This window comes from Diorhabda carinulata, chromosome 1 (assembly GCF_026250575.1).
Source record: "Diorhabda carinulata isolate Delta chromosome 1, icDioCari1.1, whole genome shotgun sequence".
NCBI lineage: Eukaryota > Metazoa > Arthropoda > Insecta > Coleoptera > Chrysomelidae > Diorhabda > Diorhabda carinulata.
The window spans coordinates 376,551-401,344 of NC_079460.1; positions in this window are offsets into that span (position 1 = coordinate 376,551).

The following is a 24,794-nucleotide window of genomic DNA, read 5'->3' on the forward strand; positions in this document are numbered from 1 at the left end:
GTGTCTATAAAAAGGTGTTTAGTTTGTCGTCTCCCTGGCAGAGGGCGCTAGTGTCTATAAAACTGTGTTCAGTTTGTCGTCTGGCCGGCAGAGGGCGCTAGTGTCTATTAAACAGTGTTAAGTTCGGTGACTGGCCGGCAGAGGGCGCTAGTGTCTATAAAACCGTGTCAAGTTCGGTGACTGGCCGGCAGAGGGCGCTAGTGTCTATAAAAAAGGTGTTTAGTTTGTCGTCTCTCCGGCAGAGGGCGCTAGTGTCTATAAAACCGTGTTCAGTTTGTCGTCTGGCCGGCAGAGGGCGCTAGTGTCTATTAAACCGTGTTAAGTTCGGTGACTGGCCGGCAGAGGGCGCTAGTGTCTATAAAACCGTGTCAAGTTCGGTGACTGGCCGGCAGAGGGCGCTAGTGTCTATAAAAAGGTGTTTAGTTTGTCGTCTCTCCGGCAGAGGGCGCTAGTGTCTATAAAACCGTGTTCAGTTTGTCGTCTGGCCGGCAGAGGGCGCTAGTGTCTATTAAACCGTGTTAAGTTCGGTCACTGGCCGGCAGAGGGCGCTAGTGTCTATAAAAAGGTGTTTAGTTTGTCGTCTCTCCGGCAGAGGGCGCTAGTATCTATAAAACCGTGTTCAGTTTGTCGTCTGGCCGGCAGAGGGCGCTAGTGTCTATAAAACTGTGTTTGGTTTGTCTTCTGGCCGGCAGAGGGCGCTAGTGTCTATTAAACCGTGTTAAGTTCGGTAACTGGCCGGCAGAGGGCGCTAGTATCTATAAAACCGTGTTCAGTTTGTCGTCTCTCCGGCAGAGGGCGCTAGTGTCTATAAAACAGTGTTAAGTTCGGTGACTGGCCGGCAGAGGGCGCTAGTGTCTATAAAAAGGTGTTTAGTTTGTCGTCTCTCCGGCAGAGGGCGCTAGTATCTATAAAACCGTGTTCAGTTTGTCGTCTGGCCGGCAGAGGGCGCTAGTGTCTATAAAACTGTGTTTGGTTTGTCTTCTGGCCGGCAGAGGGCGCTAGTGTCTATTAAACCGTGTTAAGTTCGGTAACTGGCCGGCAGAGGGCGCTAGTATCTATAAAACCGTGTTCAGTTTGTCGTCTCTCCGGCAGAGGGCGCTAGTGTCTATAAAACAGTGTTAAGTTCGGTGACTGGCCGGCAGAGGGCGCTAGTGTCTATAAAACCGTGTTCAGTTTGTCGTCTGGCCGGCAGAGAGCGCTAGTGTCTATAAAACCGTGTTAAGTTTGGTGTCTGGTCGGCAGGATATAGGAACTTGTCGAAAAAGTTGAATTGTGTAAATTGAATGGAAATTTTTTTTATGTAGAAGCCGTTCGAGGTATATTATATAAAAGTGTTATGAAAATATTAACAATAACGGAAAAAAGTATTATGAAATTAGATGGCCGCTCGATGTATGAACGTACGAGGTGTATTATATAAAAGTTGTATGAAAATAGAAATAATAATGAAAAACAAGTATTATGAAATTTAATTCCGCTCGATATAGGAACTTGTCGAGAAAGATGATTTGTGAAGTTGAATGGAGATGTTTTGTATGTAGAAGTCGTCCGAGGTGTATGACATAAAAGTGTTATGAAAATATTAACGATAAAGAAAAAAAGTATTATGAAATTAGATCGCCGCTCGATGTATGAACGTACGAGGTGTATTACATAAAAGTTGTATGAAAATAGTAATAATTATGAAAAGCAAAGTATTACGAAATTAGCTAAGTTCGGTGACTGGCCGGCAGAGGGCGCTAGTGTCTATAAAACGGTGTTTAGTTTGTCTTCTGGCCGGCAGAGGGCGCTAGTGTCTATTAAACCGTGTTAAGTTCGGTGACTGGCCGGCAGAGGGCGCTAGTGTCTATAAAAAGGTGTTTAGTTTGTCGTCTCTCCGGCAGAGGGCGCTAGTGTCTATAAAAAGGTGTTTAGTTTGTCGTCTCTCCGGCAGAGGGCGCTAGTGTCTATAAAACAGTGTTAAGTTCGGAGACTGGCCGGCAGAGGGCGCTAGTGTCTATAAAACCGTATTAAGTTTGGTGTCTGGTCGGCAGGATATAGGAACTTGTCGAAAAAGTTGAATTGTGTAAATTGAATGGAAATTTTTTTTATGTTGAAGCCGTTCGAGGTATATTATATAAAAGTGTTATGAAAATATTAACAATAACGGAAAAAAGTATTATGAAATTAGATCGCCGCTCGATGTATGAACGTACGAGGTGTATTATATAAAAGTTGTATGAAAATAGTAATAATTATGAAAAGCAAAGTATTACGAAATTAGCTAAGTTCGGTGACTGGCCGGCAGAGGGCGCTAGTGTCTATAAAACGGTGTTTAGATTGTCTTCTGGCCGGCAGAGGGCGCTAGTGTCTATTAAACCGTGTTAAGTTCGGTGACTGGCCGGCAGAGGGCGCTAGTGTCTATAAAAAGGTGTTTAGTTTGTCGTCTCTCCGGCAGAGGGCGCTAGTGTCTATAAAACGGTGTTTAGTTTGTCGTCTCTCCGGCAGAGAGCGCTAGTGTCTATAAAAACGTGTTAAGTTCGGTGACTGGCCGGCAGAGTGCGCTAGTGTCTATAAAACCGTGTCAAGTTCGGTGACTGGCCGGCAGAGAGCGCTAGTGTCTATAAAACCGTGTCAAGTTTGGTGTCTGGTCGGCAGGATATAGGAACTTGTCGAAAAAGTTGAATTGTGTAAAATGAATGGAAATTTTTTTTATGTAGAAGCCGTTCGAGTTATATTATATAAAAGTGTTATGAAAATATTAACGATAAAGAAAAAAAGTATTATGAAATTGGATGGCCGCTCGATGTATGAACGTACGAGGTGTATTATATAAAAGTTGTATGAAAATAGTAATAATTATGAAAAGCAAAGTATTACGAAATTAGCTAAGTTCGGTGACTGGCCGGCAGAGGGCGCTAGTGTCTATGAAACGGTGTTTAGTTTGTCTTCTGGCCGGCAGAGGGCGCTAGTGTCTATTAAACCGTGTTAAGTTCGGTGACTGGCCGGCAGAGGGCGCTAGTGTCTATAAAAAGGTGTTTAGTTTGTCGTCTCTCCGGCAGAGGGCGCTAGTGTCTATAAAACGGTGTTTAGTTTGTCGTCTCTCCGGCAGAGAGCGCTAGTGTCTATAAAACCGTGTTAAGTTCGGTGACTGGCCGGCAGAGGGCGCTAGTGTCTATAAAACGGTGTCAAGTTCGGTGACTGGCCGGCAGAGGGCGCTAGTGTCTATAAAACGGTGTTAAGTTTGTCGTCTCTCCGGCAGAGAGCGCTAGTGTCTATAAAACCGTGTTAAGTTCGGTGACTGGCTGGCAGAGGGCGCTAGTGTCTATAAAACCGTGTCAAGTTCGGTGACTGGCCGGCAGAGAGCGCTAGTGTCTATAAAACCGTGTTAAGTTTGGTGTCTGGTCGGCAGGATATAGGAACTTGTCGAAAAAGTTGAATTGTGTAAAATGAATGGAAATTTTTTTTATGTAGAAGCCGTTCGAGTTATATTATATAAAAGTGTTATGAAAATATTAACGATAAAGAAAAAAAGTATTATGAAATTAGATGGCCGCTCGATGTATGAACGTACGAGGTGTATTATATAAAAGTTGTATGAAAATAGTAATAATTATGAAAAGCAAAGTATTACGAAATTAGCTAAGTTCGGTGACTGGCCGGCAGAGGGCGCTAGTGTCTATAAAACGGTGTCTAGTTTGTCTTCTGGCCGGCAGAGGGCGCTAGTGTCTATTAAACCGTGTTAAGTTCGGTGACTGGCCGGCAGAGGGCGATAGTGTCTATAAAAAGGTGTTTAGTTTGTCGTCTCTCCGGCAGAGGGCGCTAGTGTCTATAAAACGGTGTTTAGTTTGTCGTCTTTCCGGCAGAGAGCGCTAGTGTCTATAAAACCGTGTTAAGTTCGGTGACTGGCCGGCAGAGGGCGCTAGTGTCTATAAAACCGTGTCAAGTTCGGTGACTGGCCGGCAGAGGGCGCTAGTGTCTATAAAAAGGTGTTTAGTTTGTCGTCTCCCTGGCAGAGGGCGCTAGTGTCTATAAAACCGTGTTCAGTTTGTCGTCTGGCCGGCAGAGGGCGCTAGTGTCTATTAAACCGTGTTAAGTTCGGTGACTGGCCGGCAGAGGGCGCTAGTGTCTATAAAACCGTGTCAAGTTCGGTGACTGGCCGGCAGAGGGCGCTAGTGTCTATAAAAAGGTGTTTAGTTTGTCGTCTCTCCGGCAGAGGGCGCTAGTGTCTATAAAACGGTGTTCAGTTTGTCGTCTGGCCGGCAGAGGGCGCTAGTGTCTATTAAACCGTGTTAAGTTCGGTGACTGGCCGGCAGAGGGCGCTAGTGTCTATAAAAAGGTGTTTAGTTTGTCGTCTCTCCGGCAGAGGGCGCTAGTATCTATAAAACCGTGTTCAGTTTGTCGTCTGGCCGGTAGAGGGCGCTAGTGTCTATAAAACTGTGTTTGGTTTGTCTTCTGGCCGGCAGAGGGCGCTAGTGTCTATTAAACCGTGTTAAGTTCGGTAACTGGCCGGCAGAGGGCGCTAGTATCTATAAAACCGTGTTCAGTTTGTCGTCTCTCCGGCAGAGGGCGCTAGTGTCTATAAAACAGTGTTAAGTTCGGTGACTGGCCGGCAGAGGGCGCTAGTGTCTATAAAAAGGTGTTTAGTTTGTCGTCTCTCCGGCAGAGGGCGCTAGTATCTATAAAACCGTGTTCAGTTTGTCGTCTGGCCGGCAGAGGGCGCTAGTGTCTATAAAACTGTGTATGGTTTGTCTTCTGGCCGGCAGAGGGCGCTAGTGTCTATTAAACCGTGTTAAGTTCGGTAACTGGCCGGCAGAGGGCGCTAGTATCTATAAAACCGTGTTCAGTTTGTCGTCTCTCCGGCAGAGGGCGCTAGTGTCTATAAAACAGTGTTAAGTTCGGTGACTGGCCGGCAGAGGGCGCTAGTGTCTATAAAACCGTGTTCAGTTTGTCGTCTGGCCGGCAGAGAGCGCTAGTGTCTATAAAACCCTGTTAAGTTTGGTGTCTGGTCGGCAGGATATAGGAACTTGTCGAAAAAGTTGAATTGTGTAAATTGAATGGAAATTTTTTTTATGTAGAAGCCGTTCGAGGTATATTATATAAAAGTGTTATGAAAATATTAACAATAACGGAAAAAAGTATTATGAAATTAGATGGCCGCTCGATGTATGAACGTACGAGGTGTATTATATAAAAGTTGTATGAAAATAGAAATAATAATGAAAAACAAGTATTATGAAATTTAATTCCGCTCGATATAGGAACTTGTCGAGAAAGATGATTTGTGAAGTTGAATGGAGATGTTTTGTATGTAGAAGTCGTCCGAGGTGTATGACATAAAAGTGTTATGAAAATATTAACGATAAAGAAAAAAAGTATTATGAAATTAGATCGCCGCTCGATGTATGAACGTACGAGGTGTATTATATAAAAGTTGTATGAAAATAGTAATAATTATGAAAAGCAAAGTATTACGAAATTAGCTAAGTTCGGTGACTGGCCGGCAGAGGGCGCTAGTGTCTATAAAACGGTGTTTAGTTTGTCTTCTGGCCGGCAGAGGGCGCTAGTGTCTATTAAACCGTGTTAAGTTCGGTGACTGGCCGGCAGAGGGCGCTAGTGTCTATAAAAAGGTGTTTAGTTTGTCGTCTCTCCGGCAGAGGGCGCTAGTGTCTATAAAAAGGTGTTTAGTTTGTCGTCTCTCCGGCAGAGGGCGCTAGTGTCTATAAAACAGTGTTAAGTTCGGTGACTGGCCGGCAGAGGGCGCTAGTGTCTATAAAACCGTATTAAGTTTGGTGTCTGGTCGGCAGGATATAGGAACTTGTCGAAAAAGTTGAATTGTGTAAATTGAATGGAAATTTTTTTTATGTAGAAGCCGTTCGAGGTATATTATATAAAAGTGTTATGAAAATATTAACAATAACGGAAAAAAGTATTATGAAATTAGATCGCCGCTCGATGTATGAACGTACGAGGTGTATTATATAAAAGTTGTATGAAAATAGTAATAATTATGAAAAGCAAAGTATTACGAAATTAGCTAAGTTCGGTGACTGGCCGGCAGAGGGCGCTAGTGTCTATAAAACGGTGTTTAGTTTGTCTTCTGGCCGGCAGAGGGCGCTAGTGTCTATTAAACCGTGTTAAGTTCGGTGACTGGCCGGCAGAGGGCGCTAGTGTCTATAAAAAGGTGTTTAGTTTGTCGTCTCTCCGGCAGAGGGCGCTAGTGTCTATAAAACGGTGTTTAGTTAGTCGTCTCTCCGGCAGAGAGCGCTAGTGTCTATAAAAACGTGTTAAGTTCGGTGACTGGCCGGCAGAGGGCGCTAGTGTCTATAAAACCGTGTCAAGTTCGGTGACTGGCCGGCAGAGAGCGCTAGTGTCTATAAAACCGTGTTAAGTTTGGTGTCTGGTCGGCAGGATATAGGAACTTGTCGAAAAAGTTGAATTGTGTAAAATGAATGGAAATTTTTTTTATGTAGAAGCCGTTCGAGTTATATTATATAAAAGTGTTATGAAAATATTTACAATAAAGAAAAAAAGTATTATGAAATTGGATGGCCGCTCGATGTATGAACGTACGAGGTGTATTATATAAAAGTTGTATGAAAATAGTAATAATTATGAAAAGCAAAGTATTACGAAATTAGCTAAGTTCGGTGACTGGCCGGCAGAGGGCGCTAGTGTCTATGAAACGGTGTTTAGTTTGTCTTCTGGCCGGCAGAGGGCGCTAGTGTCTATTAAACCGTGTTAAGTTCGGTGACTGGCCGGCAGAGGGCGCTAGTGTCTATAAAAAGGTGTTTAGTTTGTCGTCTCTCCGGCAGAGGGCGCTAGTGTCTATAAAACTGTGTTTAGTTTGTCGTCTCTCCGGCAGAGAGCGCTAGTGTCTATAAAACCGTGTTAAGTTCGGTGACTGGCCGGCAGAGGGCGCTAGTGTCTATAAAACGGTGTCAAGTTCGGTAACTGGCCGGCAGAGGGCGCTAGTGTCTATAAAACGGTGTTTAGTTTGTCGTCTCTCCGGCAGAGAGCGCTAGTGTCTATAAAACCGTGTTAAGTTCGGTGACTGGCTGGCAGAGGGCGCTAGTGTCTATAAAACCGTGTCAAGTTCGGTGACTGGCCGGCAGAGAGCGCTAGTGTCTATAAAACCGTGTTAAGTTTGGTGTCTGGTCGGCAGGATATAGGAACTTGTCGAAAAAGTTGAATTGTGTAAAATGAATGGAAATTTTTTTTATGTAGAAGCCGTTCGAGTTATATTATATAAAAGTGTTATGAAAATATTAACGATAAAGAAAAAAAGTATTATGAAATTAGATGGCCGCTCGATGTATGAACGTACGAGGTGTATTATATAAAAGTTGTATGAAAATAGTAATAATTATGAAAAGCAAAGTATTACGAAATTAGCTAAGTTCGGTGACTGGCCGGCAGAGGGCGCTAGTGTCTATAAAACGGTGTTTAGTTTGTCTTCTGGCCGGCAGAGGGCGCTAGTGTCTATTAAACCGTGTTAAGTTCGGTCACTGGCCGGCAGAGGGCGCTAGTGTCTATAAAAAGGTGTTTAGTTTGTCGTCTCTCCGGCAGAGGGCGCTAGTATCTATAAAACCGTGTTCAGTTTGTCGTCTGGCCGGCAGAGGGCGCTAGTGTCTATAAAACTGTGTTTGGTTTGTCTTCTGGCCGGCAGAGGGCGCTAGTGTCTATTAAACCGTGTTAAGTTCGGTAACTGGCCGGCAGAGGGCGCTAGTATCTATAAAACCGTGTTCAGTTTGTCGTCTCTCCGGCAGAGGGCGCTAGTGTCTATAAAAAGGTGTTTAGTTTGTCGTCTCCCTGGCAGAGGGCGCTAGTGTCTATAAAACTGTGTTCAGTTTGTCGTCTGGCCGGCAGAGGGCGCTAGTGTCTATTAAACAGTGTTAAGTTCGGTGACTGGCCGGCAGAGGGCGCTAGTGTCTATAAAACCGTGTCAAGTTCGGTGACTGGCCGGCAGAGGGCGCTAGTGTCTATAAAAAAGGTGTTTAGTTTGTCGTCTCTCCGGCAGAGGGCGCTAGTGTCTATAAAACCGTGTTCAGTTTGTCGTCTGGCCGGCAGAGGGCGCTAGTGTCTATTAAACCGTGTTAAGTTCGGTGACTGGCCGGCAGAGGGCGCTAGTGTCTATAAAACCGTGTCAAGTTCGGTGACTGGCCGGCAGAGGGCGCTAGTGTCTATAAAAAGGTGTTTAGTTTGTCGTCTCTCCGGCAGAGGGCGCTAGTGTCTATAAAACCGTGTTCAGTTTGTCGTCTGGCCGGCAGAGGGCGCTAGTGTCTATTAAACCGTGTTAAGTTCGGTCACTGGCCGGCAGAGGGCGCTAGTGTCTATAAAAAGGTGTTTAGTTTGTCGTCTCTCCGGCAGAGGGCGCTAGTATCTATAAAACCGTGTTCAGTTTGTCGTCTGGCCGGCAGAGGGCGCTAGTGTCTATAAAACTGTGTTTGGTTTGTCTTCTGGCCGGCAGAGGGCGCTAGTGTCTATTAAACCGTGTTAAGTTCGGTAACTGGCCGGCAGAGGGCGCTAGTATCTATAAAACCGTGTTCAGTTTGTCGTCTCTCCGGCAGAGGGCGCTAGTGTCTATAAAACAGTGTTAAGTTCGGTGACTGGCCGGCAGAGGGCGCTAGTGTCTATAAAAAGGTGTTTAGTTTGTCGTCTCTCCGGCAGAGGGCGCTAGTATCTATAAAACCGTGTTCAGTTTGTCGTCTGGCCGGCAGAGGGCGCTAGTGTCTATAAAACTGTGTTTGGTTTGTCTTCTGGCCGGCAGAGGGCGCTAGTGTCTATTAAACCGTGTTAAGTTCGGTAACCGGCCGGCAGAGGGCGCTAGTATCTATAAAACCGTGTTCAGTTTGTCGTCTCTCCGGCAGAGGGCGCTAGTGTCTATAAAACAGTGTTAAGTTCGGTGACTGGCCGGCAGAGGGCGCTAGTGTCTATAAAACCGTGTTCAGTTTGTCGTCTGGCCGGCAGAGAGCGCTAGTGTCTATAAAACCGTGTTAAGTTTGGTGTCTGGTCGGCAGGATATAGGAACTTGTCGAAAAAGTTGAATTGTGTAAATTGAATGGAAATTTTTTTTATGTAGAAGCCGTTCGAGGTATATTATATAAAAGTGTTATGAAAATATTAACAATAACGGAAAAAAGTATTATGAAATTAGATGGCCGCTCGATGTATGAACGTACGAGGTGTATTATATAAAAGTTGTATGAAAATAGAAATAATAATGAAAAACAAGTATTATGAAATTTAATTCCGCTCGATATAGGAACTTGTCGAGAAAGATGATTTGTGAAGTTGAATGGAGATGTTTTGTATGTAGAAGTCGTCCGAGGTGTATGACATAAAAGTGTTATGAAAATATTAACGATAAAGAAAAAAAGTATTATGAAATTAGATCGCCGCTCGATGTATGAACGTACGAGGTGTATTACATAAAAGTTGTATGAAAATAGTAATAATTATGAAAAGCAAAGTATTACGAAATTAGCTAAGTTCGGTGACTGGCCGGCAGAGGGCGCTAGTGTCTATAAAACGGTGTTTAGTTTGTCTTCTGGCCGGCAGAGGGCGCTAGTGTCTATTAAACCGTGTTAAGTTCGGTGACTGGCCGGCAGAGGGCGCTAGTGTCTATAAAAAGGTGTTTAGTTTGTCGTCTCTCCGGCAGAGGGCGCTAGTGTCTATAAAAAGGTGTTTAGTTTGTCGTCTCTCCGGCAGAGGGCGCTAGTGTCTATAAAACAGTGTTAAGTTCGGAGACTGGCCGGCAGAGGGCGCTAGTGTCTATAAAACCGTATTAAGTTTGGTGTCTGGTCGGCAGGATATAGGAACTTGTCGAAAAAGTTGAATTGTGTAAATTGAATGGAAATTTTTTTTATGTTGAAGCCGTTCGAGGTATATTATATAAAAGTGTTATGAAAATATTAACAATAACGGAAAAAAGTATTATGAAATTAGATCGCCGCTCGATGTATGAACGTACGAGGTGTATTATATAAAAGTTGTATGAAAATAGTAATAATTATGAAAAGCAAAGTATTACGAAATTAGCTAAGTTCGGTGACTGGCCGGCAGAGGGCGCTAGTGTCTATAAAACGAAGTTTAGATTGTCTTCTGGCCGGCAGAGGGCGCTAGTGTCTATTAAACCGTGTTAAGTTCGGTGACTGGCCGGCAGAGGGCGCTAGTGTCTATAAAAAGGTGTTTAGTTTGTCGTCTCTCCGGCAGAGGGCGCTAGTGTCTATAAAACGGTGTTTAGTTTGTCGTCTCTCCGGCAGAGAGCGCTAGTGTCTATAAAAACGTGTTAAGTTCGGTGACTGGCCGGCAGAGGGCGCTAGTGTCTATAAAACCGTGTCAAGTTCGGTGACTGGCCGGCAGAGAGCGCTAGTGTCTATAAAACCGTGTCAAGTTTGGTGTCTGGTCGGCAGGATATAGGAACTTGTCGAAAAAGTTGAATTGTGTAAAATGAATGGAAATTTTTTTTATGTAGAAGCCGTTCGAGTTATATTATATAAAAGTGTTATGAAAATATTAACGATAAAGAAAAAAAGTATTATGAAATTGGATGGCCGCTCGATGTATGAACGTACGAGGTGTATTATATAAAAGTTGTATGAAAATAGTAATAATTATGAAAAGCAAAGTATTACGAAATTAGCTAAGTTCGGTGACTGGCCGGCAGAGGGCGCTAGTGTCTATGAAACGGTGTTTAGTTTGTCTTCTGGCCGGCAGAGGGCGCTAGTGTCTATTAAACCGTGTTAAGTTCGGTGACTGGCCGGCAGAGGGCGCTAGTGTCTATAAAAAGGTGTTTAGTTTGTCGTCTCTCCGGCAGAGGGCGCTAGTGTCTATAAAACGGTGTTTAGTTTGTCGTCTCTCCGGCAGAGAGCGCTAGTGTCTATAAAACCGTGTTAAGTTCGGTGACTGGCCGGCAGAGGGCGCTAGTGTCTATAAAACGGTGTCAAGTTCGGTGACTGGCCGGCAGAGGGCGCTAGTGTCTATAAAACGGTGTTTAGTTTGTCGTCTCTCCGGCAGAGAGCGCTAGTGTCTATAAAACCGTGTTAAGTTCGGTGACTGGCTGGCAGAGGGCGCTAGTGTCTATAAAACCGTGTCAAGTTCGGTGACTGGCCGGCAGAGAGCGCTAGTGTCTATAAAACCGTGTTAAGTTTGGTGTCTGGTCGGCAGGATATAGGAACTTGTCGAAAAAGTTGAATTGTGTAAAATGAATGGAAATTTTTTTTATGTAGAAGCCGTTCGAGTTATATTATATAAAAGTGTTATGAAAATATTAACGATAAAGAAAAAAAGTATTATGAAATTAGATGGCCGCTCGATGTATGAACGTACGAGGTGTATTATATAAAAGTTGTATGAAAATAGTAATAATTATGAAAAGCAAAGTATTACGAAATTAGCTAAAATCGGTGACTGGCCGGCAGAGGGCGCTAGTGTCTATAAAACGGTGTTAAGTTTGTCTTCTGGCCGGCAGAGGGCGCTAGTGTCTATTAAACCGTGTTAAGTTCGGTCACTGGCCGGCAGAGGGCGCTAGTGTCTATAAAAAGGTGTTTAGTTTGTCGTCTCTCCGGCAGAGGGCGCTAGTATCTATAAAACCGTGTTCAGTTTGTCGTCTGGCCGGCAGAGGGCGCTAGTGTCTATAAAACTGTGTTTGGTTTGTCTTCTGGCCGGCAGAGGGCGCTAGTGTCTATTAAACCGTGTTAAGTTCGGTAACTGGCCGGCAGAGGGCGCTAGTATCTATAAAACCGTGTTCAGTTTGTCGTCTCTCCGGCAGAGGGCGCTAGTGTCTATAAAAAGGTGTTTAGTTTGTCGTCTCTCCGGCAGAGGGCGCTAGTGTCTATAAAAAGGTGTTTAGTTTGTCGTCTCTCCGGCAGAGGGCGCTAGTGTCTATAAAACAGTGTTAAGTTCGGTGACTGGCCGGCAGAGGGCGCTAGTGTCTATAAAACCGTATTAAGTTTGGTGTCTGGTCGGCAGGATATAGGAACTTGTCGAAAAAGTTGAATTGTGTAAATTGAATGGAAATTTTTTTTATGTAGAAGCCGTTCGAGGTATATTATATAAAAGTGTTATGAAAATATTAACAATAACGGAAAAAAGTATTATGAAATTAGATGGCCGCTCGATGTATGAACGTACGAGGTGTATTATATAAAAGTTGTATGAAAATAGTAATAATTATGAAAAGCAAAGTATTACGAAATTAGCTAAGTTCGGTGACTGGCCGGCAGAGGGCGCTAGTGTCTATAGAACGGTGTTTAGTTTGTCTTCTGGCCGGCAGAGGGCGCTAGTGTCTATTAAACCGTGTTAAGTTCGGTGACTGGCCGGCAGAGGGCGCTAGTGTCTATAAAAAGGTGTTTAGTTTGTCGTCTCTCCGGCAGAGGGCGCTAGTGTCTATAAAACGGTGTTTAGTTTGTCGTCTCTCCGGCAGAGAGCGCTAGTGTCTATAAAACCGTGTTAAGTTCGGTGACTGGCTGGCAGAGGGCGCTAGTGTCTATAAAACCGTGTCAAGTTCGGTGACTGGCCGGCAGAGGGCGCTAGTGTCTATAAAACGGTGTTTAGTTTGTCGTCTCTCCGGCAGAGAGCGCTAGTGTCTATAAAACCGTGTTAAGTTCGGTGACTGGCCGGCAGAGGGCGCTAGTGTCTATAAAAAGGTGTTTAGTTTGTCGTCTCTCCGGCAGAGGGCGCTAGTGTCTATAAAAAGGTGTTTAGTTTGTCGTCTCTCCGGCAGAGGGCGCTAGTGTCTATAAAAAGGTGTTTAGTTTGTCGTCTCTCCGGCAGAGGGCGCTAGTGTCTATAAAACAGTGTTAAGTTCGGTGACTGGCCGGCAGAGGGCGCTAGTGTCTATAAAACCGTGTTAAGTTTGGTGTCTGGTCGGCAGGATATAGGAACTTGTCGAAAAAGTTGAATTGTGTAAAATGAATGGAAATTTTTTTTATGTAGAAGCCGTTCGAGTTATATTATATAAAAGTGTTATGAAAATATTAACGATAAAGAAAAAAAGTATTATGAAATTAGATGGCCGCTCGATGTATGAACGTACGAGGTGTATTATATAAAAGTTGTATGAAAATAGTAATAATTATGAAAAGCAAAGTATTACGAAATTAGCTAAGTTCGGTGACTGGCCGGCAGAGGGCGCTAGTGTCTATAAAACGGTGTTTAGTTTGTCTTCTGGCCGGCAGAGGGCGCTAGTGTCTATTAAACCGTGTTAAGTTCGGTCACTGGCCGGCAGAGGGCGCTAGTGTCTATAAAAAGGTGTTTAGTTTGTCGTCTCTCCGGCAGAGGGCGCTAGTATCTATAAAACCGTGTTCAGTTTGTCGTCTGGCCGGCAGAGGGCGCTAGTGTCTATAAAACTGTGTTTGGTTTGTCTTCTGGCCGGCAGAGGGCGCTAGTGTCTATTAAACCGTGTTAAGTTCGGTAACTGGCCGGCAGAGGGCGCTAGTATCTATAAAACCGTGTTCAGTTTGTCGTCTCTCCGGCAGAGGGCGCTAGTGTCTATAAAACAGTGTTAAGTTCGGTGACTGACCGGCAGAGGGCGCTAGTGTCTATAAAACCGTATTAAGTTTGGTGTCTGGTCGGCAGGATATAGGAACTTGTCGAAAAAGTTGAATTGTGTAAATTGAATGGAAATTTTTTTTATGTAGAAGCCGTTCGAGGTATATTATATAAAAGTGTTATGAAAATATTAACAATAACGGAAAAAAGTATTATGAAATTAGATGGCCGCTCGATGTATGAACGTACGAGGTGTATTATATAAAAGTTGTATGAAAATAGAAATAATAATGAAAAACAAGTATTATGAAATTTAATTCCGCTCGATATAGGAACTTGTCGAGAAAGATGATTTGTGAAGTTGAATGGAGATGTTTTGTATGTAGAAGTCGTCCGAGGTGTATGACATAAAAGTGTTATGAAAATATTAACGATAAAGAAAAAAAGTATTATGAAATTAGATCGCCGCTCGATGTATGAACGTACGAGGTGTATTATATAAAAGTTGTATGAAAATAGTAATAATTATGAAAAGCAAAGTATTACGAAATTAGCTAAGTTCGGTGACTGGCCGGCAGAGGGCGCTAGTGTCTATAAAACGGTGTTTAGTTTGTCTTCTGGCCGGCAGAGGGCGCTAGTGTCTATTAAACCGTGTTAAGTTCGGTGACTGGCCGGCAGAGGGCGCTAGTGTCTATAAAAAGGTGTTTAGTTTGTCGTCTCTCCGGCAGAGGGCGCTAGTGTCTATAAGAAGGTGTTTAGTTTGTCGTCTCTCCGGCAGAGGGCGCTAGTGTCTATAAAGAGGTGTTTAGTTTGTGGTCTCTCCGGCAGAGGGCGCTAGTGTCTATAAAACAGTGTTAAGTTCGGTGACTGGCCGGCAGAGGGCGCTAGTGTCTATAAAACCGTATTAAGTTTGGTGTCTGGTCGGCAGGATATAGGAACTTGTCGAAAAAGTTGAATTGTGTAAATTGAATGGAAATTTTTTTTATGTAGAAGCCGTTCGAGTTATATTATATAAAAGTGTTATGAAAATATTAACGATAAAGAAAAAAAGTATTATGAAATTAGATGGCCGCTCGATGTATGAACGTACGAGGTGTATTATATAAAAGTTGTATGAAAATAGTAATAATTATGAAAAGCAAAGTATTACGAAATTAGCTAAGTTCGGTGACTGGCCGGCAGAGGGCGCTAGTGTCTATAAAACGGTGTTTAGTTTGTCTTCTGGCCGGCAGAGGGCGCTAGTGTCTATTAAACCGTGTTAAGTTCGGTGACTGGCCGGCAGAGGGCGCTAGTGTCTATAAAAAGGTGTTTAGTTTGTCGTCTCTCCGGCAGAGGGCGCTAGTGTCTATAAAACGGTGTTTAGTTTGTCGTCTCTCCGGCAGAGAGCGCTAGTGTCTATAAAACCGTGTTAAGTTCGGTGACTGGCCGGCAGAGGGCGCTAGTGTCTATAAAACCGTGTCAAGTTCGGTGACTGGCCGGCAGAGGGCGCTAGTGTCTATAAAAAGGTGTTTAGTTTGTCGTCTCTCCGGCAGAGGGCGCTAGTGTCTATAAAACCGTGTTCAGTTTGTCGTCTGGCCGGCAGAGGGCGCTAGTGTCTATTAAACCGTGTTAAGTTCGGTCACTGGCCAGCAGAGGGCGCTAGTGTCTATAAAAAGGTGTTTAGTTTGTCGTCTCTCCGGCAGAGGGCGCTAGTATCTATAAAACCGTGTTCAGTTTGTCGTCTGGCCGGCAGAGGGCGCTAGTGTCTATAAAACTGTGTTTGGTTTGTCTTCTGGCCGGCAGAGGGCGCTAGTGTCTATAAAACAGTGTTAAGTTCGGTGACTGACCGGCAGAGGGCGCTAGTGTCTATAAAACCGTATTAAGTTTGGTGTCTGGTCGGCAGGATATAGGAACTTGTCGAAAAAGTTGAATTGTGTAAATTGAATGGAAATTTTTTTTATGTAGAAGCCGTTCGAGGTACATTATATAAAAGTGTTATGAAAATATTAACAATAACGGAAAAAAGTATTATGAAATTAGATGGCCGCTCGATGTATGAACGTACGAGGTGTATTATATAAAAGTTGTATGAAAATAGTAATAATTATGAAAAGCAAAGTATTACGAAATTAGCTAAGTTCGGTGACTGGCCGGCAGAGGGCGCTAGTGTCTATAAAACGGTGTTTAGTTTGTCTTCTGGCCGGCAGAGGGCGCTAGTGTCTATTAAACCGTGTTAAGTTCGGTGACTGGCCGGCAGAGGGCGCTAGTGTCTATAAAAAGGTGTTTAGTTTGTCGTCTCTCCGGCAGAGGGCGCTAGTGTCTATAAAAAGGTGTTTAGTTTGTCGTCTCTCCGGCAGAGGGCGCTAGTATCTATAAAACCGTGTTCAGTTTGTCGTCTGGCCGGCAGAGGGCGCTAGTGTCTATAAAACTGTGTTTAGTTTGTCGTCTCTCCGGCAGAGGGCGCTAGTGTCTATAAAAAGGTGTTTAGTTTATCGTCTCTCCGGCAGAGGGCGCTAGTGTCTATAAAACCGTGTTCAGTTTGTCGTCTGGCCGGCAGAGGGCGCTAGTGTCTATTAAACCGTGTTAAGTTCGGTCACTGGCCAGCAGACGGCGCTAGTGTCTATAAAAAGGTGTTTAGTTTGTCGTCTCTCCGGCAGAGGGCGCTAGTATCTATAAAACCGTGTTCAGTTTGTCGTCTGGCCGGCAGAGGGCGCTAGTGTCTATAAAACTGTGTTTGGTTTGTCTTCTGGCCGGCAGAGGTCGCTAGTGTCTATAAAACAGTGTTAAGTTCGGTGACTGACCGGCAGAGGGCGCTAGTGTCTATAAAACCGTATTAAGTTTGGTGTCTGGTCGGCAGGATATAGGAACTTGTCGAAAAAGTTGAATTGTGTAAATTGAATGGAAATTTTTTTTATGTAGAAGCCGTTCGAGGTACATTATATAAAAGTGTTATGAAAATATTAACAATAACGGAAAAAAGTATTATGAAATTAGATGGCCGCTCGATGTATGAACGTACGAGGTGTATTATATAAAAGTTGTATGAAAATAGAAATAATAATGAAAAACAAGTATTATGAAATTTAATTCCGCTCGATATAGGAACTTGTCGAGAAAGATGATTTGTGAAGTTGAATGGAGATGTTTTGTATGTAGAAGTCGTCCGAGGTGTATGACATAAAAGTGTTATGAAAATATTAACGATAAAGAAAAAAAGTATTATGAAATTAGATCGCCGCTCGATGTATGAACGTACGAGGTGTATTATATAAAAGTTGTATGAAAATAGTAATAATTATGAAAAGCAAAGTATTACGAAATTAGCTAAGTTCGGTGACTGGCCGGCAGAGGGCGCTAGTGTCTATAAAACGGTGTTTAGTTTGTCTTCTGGCCGGCAGAGGGCGCTAGTGTCTATTAAACCGTGTTAAGTTCGGTGACTGGCCGGCAGAGGGCGCTAGTGTCTATAAAAAGGTGTTTAGTTTGTCGTCTCTCCGGCAGAGGGCGCTAGTGTCTATAAAAAGGTGTTTAGTTTGTGGTCTCTCCGGCAGAGAGCGCTAGTGTCTATAAAACAGTGTTAAGTTCGGTGACTGGCCGGCAGAGGGCGCTAGTGTCTATAAAACCGTATTAAGTTTGGTGTCTGGTCGGCAGGATATAGGAACTTGTCGAAAAAGTTGAATTGTGTAAATTGAATGGAAATTTTTTTTATGTAGAAGCCGTTCGAGGTATATTATATAAAAGTGTTATGAAAATATTAACAATAACGGAAAAAAGTATTATGAAATTAGATGGCCGCTCGATGTATGAACGTACGAGGTGTATTATATAAAAGTTGTATGAAAATAGTAATAATTATGAAAAGCAAAGTATTACGAAATTAGCTAAGTTCGGTGACTGGCCGGCAGAGGGCGCTAGTGTCTATAAAACGGTGTTTAGTTTGTCTTCTGGCCGGCAGAGGGCGCTAGTGTCTATTAAACCGTGTTAAGTTCGGTGACTGACCGGCAGAGGGCGCTAGTGTCTATAAAACCGTATTAAGTTTGGTGTCTGGTCGGCAGGATATAGGAACTTGTCGAAAAAGTTGAATTGTGTAAATTGAATTTGAATGGAAATTTTTTTTATGTAGAAGCCGTTCGAGGTACATTATATAAAAGTGTTATGAAAATATTAACAATAACGGAAAAAAGTATTATGAAATTAGATGGCCGCTCGATGTATGAACGTACGAGGTGTATTATATAAAAGTTGTATGAAAATAGAAATAATAATGAAAAACAAGTATTATGAAATTTAATTCCGCTCGATATAGGAACTTGTCGAGAAAGATGATTTGTGAAGTTGAATGGAGATGTTTTGTATGTAGAAGTCGTCCGAGGTGTATGACATAAAAGTGTTATGAAAATATTAACGATAAAGAAAAAAAGTATTATGAAATTAGATCGCCGCTCGATGTATGAACGTACGAGGTGTATTATATAAAAGTTGTATGAAAATAGTAATAATTATGAAAAGCAAAGTATTACGAAATTAGCTAAGTTCGGTGACTGGCCGGCAGAGGGCGCTAGTGTCTATAAAACGGTGTTTAGTTTGTCTTCTGGCCGGCAGAGGGCGCTAGTGTCTATTAAACCGTGTTAAGTTCGGTGACTGGCCGGCAGAGGGCGCTAGTGTCTATAAAAAGGTGTTTAGTTTGTCGTCTCTCCGGCAGAGGGCGCTAGTGTCTATAAAAAGGTGTTTAGTTTGTGGTCTCTCCGGCAGAGGGCGCTAGTGTCTATAAAACAGTGTTAAGTTCGGTGACTGGCCGGCAGAGGGCGCTAGTGTCTATAAAACCGTATTAAGTTTGGTGTCTGGTCGGCAGGATATAGGAACTTGTCGAAAAAGTTGAATTGTGTAAATTGAATGGAAATTTTTTTTATGTAGAAGCCGTTCGAGGTATATTATATAAAAGTGTTATGAAAATATTAACAATAACGGAAAAAAGTATTATGAAATTAGATGGCCGCTAGATGTATGAACGTACGAGGTGTATTATATAAAAGTTGTATGAAAATAGTAATAATTATGAAAAGCAAAGTATTACGAAATTAGCTAAGTTCGGTGACTGGCCGGCAGAGGGCGCTAGTGTCTATAAAACGGTGTTTAGTTTGTCTTCTGGCCGGCAGAGGGCGCTAGTGTCTATTAAACCGTGTTAAGTTCGGTGACTGGCCGGCAGAGGGCGCTAGTGTCTATAAAAAGGTGTTTAGTTTGTCGTCTCTCCGGCAGAGGGCGCTAGTGTCTATAAAACGGTGTTTAGTTTGTCGTCTCTCCGGCAGAGAGCGCTAGTGTCTATAAAACCGTGTTAAGTTCGGTGACTGGCCGGCAGAGGGCGCTAGTGTCTATAAAACCGTGTCAAGTTAGGTGACTGGCCGGCAGAGGGCGCTAGTGTCTATAAAAAGGTGTTTAGTTTGTCGTCTCTCCGGCAGAGGGCGCTAGTGTCTATAAAACCGTGTTCAGTTTGTCGTCTGGCCGGCAGAGGGCGCTAGTGTCTATTAAACCGTGTTAAGTCCGGTCACTGGCCGGCAGAGGGCGCTAGTGTCTATAAAAAGGTGTTTAGTTTGTCGTCTCTCCGGCAGAGGGCGCTAGTGTCTATTAAACCGTGTTAAGTTCGGTAACTGGCCGGCAGAGGGCGCTAGTGTCTATAAAACTGTGTTTGGTTTGTCTTCTGGCCGGCAGAGGGCGCTAGTGTCTATTAAACCGTGTTAAGTTCGGTAACTGGCCGGCAGAGGGCGCTAGTATCTATAAAACCGTGTTCAGTTTGTCGTCTCTCCAGCAGAGGGCGCTAGTGTCTATAAAACAGTGTTAAGTTCGGTGACTGACCGGCAGAGGGCGCTAGTGTCTATAAAACCGTATTAAGTTTGGTGTCTGGTCGGCAGGATATAGGAACTTGTCGAAAAAGTTGAATTGTGTAAATTGAATGGAAATTTTTTTTATGTAGAAGCCGTTCGAGGTATATTATATAAAAGTGTTATGAAAATATTAACAATAACGGAAAAAAGTATTATGAAATTAGATGGCCGCTCGATGTATGAACGTACGAGGTGTATTATATAAAAGTTGTATGAAAATAGAAATAATAATGAAAAACAAGTATTATGAAATTTAATTCCGCTCGATATAGGAACTTGTCGAGAAAGATGATTTGTGAAGTTGAATGGAGATGTTTTGTATGTAGAAGTCGTCCGAGATGTATGACATAAAAGTGTTATGAAAATATTAACGATAAAGAAAAAAAGTATTATGAAATTAGATCGCCGCTCGATGTATGAACGTACGAGGTGTATTATATAAAAGTTGTATGAAAATAGTAATAATTATGAAAAGCAAAGTATTACGAAATTAGCTAAGTTCGGTGACTGGCCGGCAGAGGGCGCTAGTGTCTATAAAACGGTGTTTAGTTTGTCTTCTGGCCGGCAGAGGGCGCTAGTGTCTATTAAACCGTGTTAAGTTCGGTGACTGGCCGGCAGAGGGCGCTAGTGTCTATAAAAAGGTGTTTAGTTTGTCGTCTCTCCGGCAGAGGGCGCTAGTGTCTATAAAACGGTGTTTAGTTTGTCGTCTCTCCGGCAGAGAGCGCTAGTGTCTATAAAACCGTATTAAGTTTGGTGTCTGGTCGGCGGGATATAGGAACTTGTCGAAAAAGTTGAATTGTGTAAATTGAATGGAAATTTTTTTTATGTACAAGCCGTTCGAGGTATATTATATAAAAGTGTTATGAAAATATTAACAATAACGGAAAAAAGTATTATGAAATTAGATGGCCGCTCGATATATGAACGTACGAGGTGTATTATATAAAAGTTGTATGAAAATAGTAATAATTATGAAAAGCAAAGTATTACGAAATTAGCTAAGTTCGGTGACTGGCCGGCAGAGGGCGCTAGTGTCTATAAAACGGTGTTTAGTTTGTCTTCTGGCCGGCAGAGGGCGCTAGTGTCTATTAAACCGTGTTAAGTTCGGTGACTGGCCGGCAGAGGGCGCTAGTGTCTATAAAAAGGTGTTTAGTTTGTCGTCTCTCCGGCAGAGGGCGCTAGTGTCTATAAAACGGTGTTTAGTTTGTCGTCTCTCCGGCAGAGAGCGCTAGTGTCTATAAAACCGTGTTAAGTTCGGTGACTGGCCGGCAGAGGGCGCTAGTGTCTATAAAACCGTGTCAAGTTCGGTGACTGGCCGGCAGAGAGCGCTAGTGTCTATAAAACCGTGTTAAGTTTGGTGTCTGGTCGGCAGGATATAGGAACTTGTCGAAAAAGTTGAATTGTGTAAAATGAATGGAAATTTTTTTTATGTAGAAGCCGTTCGAGTTATATTATATAAAAGTGTTATGAAAATATTAACGATAAAGAAAAAAAGTATTATGAAATTAGATGGCCGCTCGATGTATGAACGTACGAGGTGTATTATATAAAAGTTGTATGAAAATAGTAATAATTATGAAAAGCAAAGTATTACGAAATTAGCTAAGTTCGGTGACTGGCCGGCAGAGGGCGCTAGTGTCTATAAAACGGTGTTTAGTTTGTCTTCTGGCCGGCAGAGGGCGCTAGTGTCTATTAAACCGTGTTAAGTTCGGTGACTGGCCGGCAGAGGGCGCTAGTGTCTATAAAAAGGTGTTTAGTTTGTCGTCTCTCCGGCAGAGGGCGCTAGTGTCTATAAAACGGTGTTTAGTTTGTCGTCTCTCCGGCAGAGAGCGCTAGTGTCTATAAAACCGTGTTAAGTTCGGTGACTGGCCGGCATAGGGCGCTAGTGTCTATAAAACCGTGTCAAGTTCGGTGACTGGCCGGCAGAGGGCGCTAGTGTCTATAAAAAGGTGTTTAGTTTGTCGTCTCTCCGGCAGAGGGCGCTAGTGTCTATAAAACCGTGTTCAGTTTGTCGTCTGGCCGGCAGAGGGCGCTAGTGTCTATTAAACCGTGTTAAGTTCGGTCACTGGCCGGCAGAGAGCGCTAGTGTCTATAAAAAGGTGTTTAGTTTGTCGTCTCTCCGGCAGAGGGCGCTAGTATCTATAAAACCGTGTTCAGTTTGTCGTCTGGCCGGCAGAGGGCGCTAGTGTCTATAAAACTGTGTTTGGTTTGTCTTCTGGCCGGCAGAGGGCGCTAGTGTCTATTAAACCGTGTTAAGTTCGGTAACTGGCCGGCAGAGGGCGCTAGTATCTATAAAACCGTGTTCAGTTTGTCGTCTCTCCGGCAGAGGGCGCTAGTGTCTATAAAACAGTGTTAAGTTCGGTGACTGACCGGCAGAGGGCGCTAGTGTCTATAAAACCGTATTAAGTTTGGTGTCTGGTCGGCAGGATATAGGAACTTGTCGAAAAAGTTGAATTGTGTAAATTGAATGGAAATTTTTTTTATGTAGAAGCCGTTCGAGGTATATTATATAAAAGTGTTATGAAAATATTAACAATAACGGAAAAAAGTATTATGAAATTAGATGGCCGCTCGATGTATGAACGTACGAGGTGTATTATATAAAAGTTGTATGAAAATAGAAATAATAATGAAAAACAAGTATTATGAAATTTAATTCCGCTCGATATAGGAACTTGTCGAGAAAGATGATTTGTGAAGTTGAATGGAGATGTTTTGTATGTAGAAGTCGTCCGAGGTGTATGACATAAAAGTGTTATGAAAATATTAACGATAAAGAAAAAAAGTATTATGAAATTAGATCGCCGCTCGATGTATGAACGTACGAGGTGTATTATATAAAAGTTGTATGAAAATAGTAATAATTATGAAAAGCAAAGTATTACGAAATTAGCTAAGTTCGGTGACTGGCCGGCAGAGGGCGCTAGTGTCTATAAAACGGTGTTTAGTTTGTCTTCTGGCCGGCAGAGGGCGCTAGTGTCTATTAAACCGTGTTAAGTTCGGTGACTGGCCGGCAGAGGGCGCTAGTGTCTATAAAAAGGTGTTTAGTTTGTCGTCTCTCCGGCAGAGGGCGCTAGTGTCTATAAAACCGTGTCAAGTTCGGTGACTGGCCGGCAGAGGGCGCTAGTGTCTATAAAACGGTGTTTAGTTTGTCGTCTCTCCGGCAGAGAGCGCTAGTGTCTATAAAACCGTGTTAAGTTCGGTGACTGGCCGGCAGAGGGCGCTAGTGTCTATAAAACCGTGTCAAGTTCGGTGACTGGCCGGCAGAGGGCGCTAGTGTCTATAAAAAGGTGTTTAGTTTGTCGTCTCTCCGGCAGAGGGCGCTAGTGTCTATAAAACCGTGTTCAGTTTGTCGTCTGGCCGGCAGAGGGCGCTAGTGTCTATTAAACCGTGTTAAGTTCGGTCACTGGCCAGCAGAGGGCGCTAGTGTCTATAAAAAGGTGTTTAGTTTGTCGTCTCTCCGGCAGAGGGCGCTAGTATCTATAAAACCGTGTTCAGTTTGTCGTCTCTCCGGCAGAGGGCGCTAGTGTCTATAAAAAGGTGTTTAGTTTGTGGTCTCTCCGGCAGAGAGCGCTAGTGTCTATAAAACAGTGTTAAGTTCGGTGACTGGCCGGCAGAGGGCGCTAGTGTCTATAAAACCGTATTAAGTTTGGTGTCTGGTCGGCAGGATATAGGAACTTGTCGAAAAAGTTGAATTGTGTAAATTGAATGGAAATTTTTTTTATGTAGAAGCCGTTCGAGGTATATTATATAAAAGTGTTATGAAAATATTAACAATAACGGAAAAAAGTATTATGAAATTAGATGGCCGCTCGATGTATGAACGTACGAGGTGTATTATATAAAAGTTGTATGAAAATAGTAATAATTATGAAAAGCAAAGTATTACGAAATTAGCTAAGTTCGGTGACTGGCCGGCAGAGGGCGCTAGTGTCTATAAAACGGTGTTTAGTTTGTCTTCTGGCCGGCAGAGGGCGCTAGTGTCTATTAAACCGTGTTAAGTTCGGTGACTGGCCGGCAGAGGGCGCTAGTGTCTATAAAAAGGTGTTTAGTTTGTCGTCTCTCCGGCAGAGGGCGCTAGTGTCTATAAAACGGTGTTTAGTTTGTCGTCTCTCCGGCAGAGAGCGCTAGTGTCTATAAAACCGTGTTAAGTTCGGTGACTGGCCGGCAGAGGGCGCTAGTGTCTATAAAACCGTGTCAAGTTAGGTGACTGGCCGGCAGAGGGCGCTAGTGTCTATAAAAAGGTGTTTAGTTTGTCGTCTCTCCGGCAGAGGGCGCTAGTGTCTATAAAAAGGTGTTTAGTTTGTCGTCTCTCCGGCAGAGGGCGCTAGTGTCTATTAAACCGTGTTAAGTTCGGTAACTGGCCGGCAGAGGGCGCTAGTGTCTATAAAACTGTGTTTGGTTTGTCTTCTGGCCGGCAGAGGGCGCTAGTGTCTATTAAACCGTGTTAAGTTCGGTAACTGGCCGGCAGAGGGCGCTAGTATCTATAAAACCGTGTTCAGTTTGTCGTCTCTCCAGCAGAGGGCGCTAGTGTCTATAAAACAGTGTTAAGTTCGGTGACTGACCGGCAGAGGGCGCTAGTGTCTATAAAACCGTATTAAGTTTGGTGTCTGGTCGGCAGGATATAGGAACTTGTCGAAAAAGTTGAATTGTGTAAATTGAATGGAAATTTTTTTTATGTAGAAGCCGTTCGAGGTATATTATATAAAAGTGTTATGAAAATATTAACAATAACGGAAAAAAGTATTATGAAATTAGATGGCCGCTCGATGTATGAACGTACGAGGTGTATTATATAAAAGTTGTATGAAAATAGAAATAATAATGAAAAACAAGTATTATGAAATTTAATTCCGCTCGATATAGGAACTTGTCGAGAAAGATGATTTGTGAAGTTGAATGGAGATGTTTTGTATGTAGAAGTCGTCCGAGATGTATGACATAAAAGTGTTATGAAAATATTAACGATAAAGAAAAAAAGTATTATGAAATTAGATCGCCGCTCGATGTATGAACGTACGAGGTGTATTATATAAAAGTTGTATGAAAATAGTAATAATTATGAAAAGCAAAGTATTACGAAATTAGCTAAGTTCGGTGACTGGCCGGCAGAGGGCGCTAGTGTCTATAAAACGGTGTTTAGTTTGTCTTCTGGCCGGCAGAGGGCGCTAGTGTCTATTAAACCGTGTTAAGTTCGGTGACTGGCCGGCAGAGGGCGCTAGTGTCTATAAAAAGGTGTTTAGTTTGTCGTCTCTCCGGCAGAGGGCGCTAGTGTCTATAAAACGGTGTTTAGTTTGTCGTCTCTCCGGCAGAGAGCGCTAGTGTCTATAAAACCGTATTAAGTTTGGTGTCTGGTCGGCGGGATATAGGAACTTGTCGAAAAAGTTGAATTGTGTAAATTGAATGGAAATTTTTTTTATGTACAAGCCGTTCGAGGTATATTATATAAAAGTGTTATGAAAATAT